A 5459-nucleotide genomic window follows, 5' to 3' on the forward strand; every position below is an offset into this window, starting at 1 on the left:
TGACCCTGCTCCAATGAGTATATGCATAACAGAGACTGAACATGGGGTTCTTTCTCTCTTCCCTCTCTTCCTTCCTTCCTTCCTTCCTTCCTTCCTTCCTTCCTTCCTTCCTTCCTTCCTTCCTTCCTCTCTCTCTCATTCTCTCTCTCTTCTTCCTTCCTTCCTTCCTTCCTTCCTTCCTTCCTTCCTTCCTTCCTTCCTTCCTTCCTCTCTCTCTCGTTCTCTCTCTCTCCTTCCTTCCTTCCTTCCTTCCTTCCTTCCTTCCTGTGGTTTTTTTTTTTGAGGGGTTGGGTGGGGGTGGAGGTGGATCACAAGGGTAGAAGACAGATCTGGGAGGATTGGGAAGGGAGTGTGATGGGGAATATTATGTGAAATTCCAAAATAATCAATAAAAAATATTGTGTTGAGTAAAAGAGAATGGGGCTTCTAGATAGAGCTATCCAGTCCTATCTAAAAACTATCGGAAGGAGTGTTTGATGTTGTAGGAAGGTCTATAGTGAGAAAAGGAGTCAACAACAACCTGCATTCCCAGAGAGAGTGAGGGAAAAGGAGGGAGGAAAAGAGGGAGGGAGAGAGACACACATAGAGTCAGAGACAGAGACAAAGAGAGGCTGCTGTTGCAGACCTAGAGAAGATGCCATACAGTAATAGAGCCACAGCAAAGTGACTTACCCATCAAAGTGGATGCTTGTGCTTCATCCTTCAGGTTCCACCTCTCTGCATTCATCTCCCTCCTGCTTGTCACCATCCTTCTTGCTACGTGGTTGGAAAAATGTAAAGTATGAATTCCTTTAAACTTTCCATCTCAAAACTACCATCCGTCTGAATAATTATACAATTCTAATAAAACACCACTGCTAGTGTTCTATTTTGTAACCTGTAAGCTCCCAGTTATAATCCCTCCATAATGAGCACACACTTGCACACTCTTCTGAATGTGCTGGCCTGGCAAGAACTGTTTTGCTTTGCTGTTTGACTCTCAAGTGTTGGACTGAAAACAGTTGCCTGCGATAGGAAATAACACTGGGTGGGAATCACTATGGCTGAGTCCTAGTGTACCTGGCTCTGATATGCACGTGAGCCACTCGGCTCGCTCGCTTCTGAGTTTGTTTATGCTTAACCTGCTCACCAGAAGCTAATGGATGGTTCTCTTTAGCTAACAAATTACCCATAACACAGACCTTCTTGTGGTTCTGGTAGGGATGCTCACCTCGCCAACATGTCCTCAGCTCACACACACAACCCAACCGGTCAGTTGCATTCCTTTTGCCTGAGAATTTAATTCTGGGGCAGAAAAAGAAAATCCAGAAGAAGAATGCATCCCGACGTGTGTCCCTGAAAGCTGACTTACCTTGAAGCTGAGTCCTTTGGAGCTGTCCTACAGAGTTTTCTTTAGGATGACCTGCACTTTTTAATAACTTGTTTTTGCCAAAATAACCATATAACTTCTATCACTTATAGCACAAGAACAGATTCTACCCCCTTCAATAAGAATTAAAATAGGCACAAATAAAATACTTTGTCTTTCCTTGCCAATAGACCTTTCCCAGGAAGAGCTACTTAGGACCAATTGGGAGGCATGTTAGAGTGGTCTCAGGCGTCTGAAACTCGTGAAAGGAAGGAACAGGCCAGGGTGGGGTCCAGAGTTAAAGGGAGAGACATGTGGACAGTGGGTGATTGCTCATTGGATGATGAGATGGTTATTCTTCATGATTTGTAGGTTCTAAGCAACATCCTAACCAGTTCAATGTGGTCAACTGCACGGATAAAGTGGTCCGTGTAGAGAGAATCTTTACATACTTGTGGAAGCATCATGGGTCAATAAAAGGCCTATGCCCAATGAGATAGGATTCTGGGAAACAGTCAGGTGTGAGAGGTTCACTCTGAATACTGACAGAGATGATAGCATGAAGCTGAGGAGAGGGAACCAACCACATGTTGGAACTTGGGATAGAATAAATGAGTAATTAATTCACGAGCTAGTCAGGGAACAAGTCAAACCTTTCGGCCTGGGCATTTGTTCATGAAATATTAAGTCTTAGAGTTGTTGTTTCTGGGAACAAAGAGGTGGCAGGGGTTGGAGGAGGGGCTTTGGCTGCAGGTCAGTATTGAATTTTTACACTGTTTTAAGTGCCATAGGTAGAGAAAGACATTGGGGTTTTATGTCTGTCATCCTATATCTTTGGCAAGGGCCTATAGATAAGAGTCTTTATAATGTTGGATCATGCATTAATTCAAATGTCTATTGTTATGACAATCACCATGACAGAAAGCAACTTGGGGAAGAAGGCTTTATTTCAGGTCTCACTCCATCACTAAGGAAAGTCAGGGCAAGAACTCAAGGCAAGAACCTGGGGACACGAACTGAAGAGGTCCATAGAGGATCTCTGCTTAGGCAATCCGATGGAAGCATTTTCTCAGTTGAGGTTGCTCTTCCCAAATGATCCTGGCATGTGTCAAGTTGACAAAAACTAACCATCATACGAAGCATTCTTATTACTGTATGCATGTAGAAGGCACACAGGTGGCAGAAACTTCATTATAGCAATCAAAGGTTTTTTTTATGTATATCTCACAAATATATACCAGCAAACCATTAGTGGAACTGATTTTTGTTACTAAAGTGTACATTGAGTGTTGACAGTCTCTGGATGTGGCAGAGACAGTAATTTGAGCACAATTCGTATTTGTGTGCTTTTCAATAACAGAAAAAAACTCTTATCATGAATCTTCTTCCTATTTTCCATGTATAAATACAGAGGAATGTTTATAATAGACCAAGAAGGCCCAGTTAGAGCATTGGTGACTTTGTTGGCCTGTGGGGATTTGTGGGTACTTATGGCTTTGATATCATAGAGACATGAGCCATATCCACAGGTCCCATGTCACTCATTCTTCTGACTTAGAGCACTGGCATCCCTGCTCCTTTAGTCTAAAGCACTCACGACATCCCAAATATTCACTGTTTATGAGGCTGTGGATCTTCTGTTTTCCTTAACTCTGTCTTGGAGAAATAGACAACTTGTCACTTGCATACAACGTAGAGCTGTCAGCCAGAATGCTGATTTGGAGGAGGTCATAGAGGACTGGCAATAAAGCAGGAGAGGGATATTGTCCCCATGAATCAGGTTTTACTTTTTATCTGTTTCACTTTTCAGGAAAAATGAAAGAAGACATTTTAGCAGAAACTGAAGAAGAAAGGAGCTGGATGAGATAAGTTTAGGCATCTTGGAATTACAGACCACTCTTTGAAAGAACCATTGAGCCTTTAGAGGGAAGAAGCCCAGTGAACTATGGGAGCCTCTGGCAAACAGGCAGGGAAGGGCACACAAGGTTGACTGAGATCCTTATATCTTTGGCCTTGCTTTCTTGACAAGAGCCTGCACGTGAGAGTCTCCAGAATGCTGGATCATGCATTACCACAAATGTCTTGGCAAATATTTCTATTGCTGTGATGATCACCATTGACTATAATGTGCATACTGTGTTTAATAGCCACGTTATTACGTTATTGATGAATCTCAATGAAAAGAAGATTCAAAAATCCAATAAATGTAAGTGCATCCAAAATCTTATATACTATTCTTTTCTTGTGCATTGCTCCATGTTCTGTTACTTTAGTGACCTCTTGTCAGTAAGGACTGAGAATATTAATTAGAAAATTCTATAAATAAGTAAAACATTTTAAATTGCACACTCTTCTTAGTGGTGTGACAGACAGACATTTTGCCGCAGTTGATTCTGCTTGGGACTTAGATTAATCCTTTGTTCAGCATAGCTACACTATATATGTTACCCTCCCATCAATTACTTAATATCATCATTACAATGAATAAACTATAGCAGTATACAGTGTTGTTTGGGTTCAAGGAATCCAGACATAGTAGCTTGATAGTACATTTGCTTCCAAATAAATAACAGAAGTAAATGGGAAAATATATAAGTGAAATTTATAGAGAATAATTGTCTTTATATATATGTATCTTCAAGTGTATTTAAATTTTCTCTCTCTCTTTCTCTGTCTCTCTCTGTCTCTGTCTCTCTCTCTGTTGCTCTCTCTCTCTCTCTCTCTCTCTCTCTCTCACACACACACACACACATTTAATCATTCTGCTGAGGTTTGTGATGAGAACTGGTATTTTACTCTTCTTTGGCCATCATGGTTGTACTTACACATCCTGAGCTTCTTTTTAATCTCCAGCTCCTTTTAAAAGCATTAATTATGTGGAGTGGTATGAGCACACTAAAATGACTATTTTATGCTCCAGCCTCTAATCACAAATCCTACTATCTATACTTCTGGTGGTATTTTTCCAGATACAATGGAAGGCACATTTAAACAGCTTTTCTCTGAAAACCTTTAATTAAATAGATATGCCTCGGGAAACATGGAAAAACCACTTACCTTTCAAATGGACAATAATAGCATCACACCCGGGCTTTCTCTTACAAACCATCCTTTATGTAGGTACCAATCATCTCGCTAAGAGATATGTACAACTCCCTAATTTCCAGTCAAGAGACTTTTACACGTGGAGAATAAAAAGAAAAGTCCATACCCCTACATTTAAAGCTTTCTACCACCTGACCTGTGAGGACTTTAATCAGTCTTTCTGTTTCTCTCTTCCTATTCACCTAGGCTCACTGAGTAGTTGATCCCTAACATTACCTTCCAGACATCTTGCTGTGTTCATTGCCTGGTGCTTCCTAACTTGATAGTTACTGTCTCTCTTTAGTTCTATAGTTCACTGAGACTTGGCTCCTTCTATACCCAAGATCACTGGACATTACAGAAGTTGACCTTACACCTGCCTCCTTGGCTCACGAAGTCACATCCAAGAGAAATGACCTCTGGAAGGCATGTGTATCACAAAGACTGTATGTGGTTCTCAGAGACAAATGGAGAGGGGAAACTAATCAACAGGGCGGGTTTCAGAATAGAAGGAAGAATTGTTCCTATAATGGCAGAGTGGAGGATAGAAAACCATTCTAAATAAAGCATGCAAGGATGCTTTATGTATTGCTTAGAGTACCTCCAACATTTTAAAAAATAACATCAGACTGCCAAGCTACCTACTGAAATATCTTTTGTTTTAATAAGAGTTTCTATTGTTATAAAGTGGCACCATGACCACAGCAACTCTTATAAAGAAAACAGGTAACTGGGACTGGCTTACAGGTTCTGAGGCTCAGCTCATTATGATCGTGGTAGGAATCATGGCAGCATGCAGGTTCATGATCTGCAGGCTGCAAAAGGAGACCATGTCACAACCTGGCATAGCTTTAGCATATAAGACCTCAAAGCCTTGCCTCCACAGTGACAATCTTCCTCCAACAAGGCCATACCTTTAATAGTGTCACTCCCTATGCCCAAGCATTCAAACACATGAGTCTGTGGAGGTCATACCAATTCAAACACCACACCTTTGGATTATTGAAAGTAAGGCCAATACCACACA

General features: G+C 41.1%; 1 long non-coding RNA gene across 1 annotated transcript in view; it reads left to right on the forward strand.

The window, feature by feature from the left end:
- Gm31379 overlaps positions 1-3570 on the forward strand; it is a 28226-nt gene extending 24656 nt beyond the window's left edge. Inside the window, exon 3 of the long non-coding RNA XR_390445.4 lies at positions 3159-3570. This is a non-coding gene — a long non-coding RNA (predicted gene, 31379). The remainder of the gene's footprint in view (positions 1-3158) is intronic.
- Positions 3571-5459: the final 1889 nt, after the last annotated feature.

This window comes from Mus musculus, chromosome 4 (assembly GCF_000001635.26).
Source record: "Mus musculus strain C57BL/6J chromosome 4, GRCm38.p6 C57BL/6J".
NCBI lineage: Eukaryota > Metazoa > Chordata > Mammalia > Rodentia > Muridae > Mus > Mus musculus.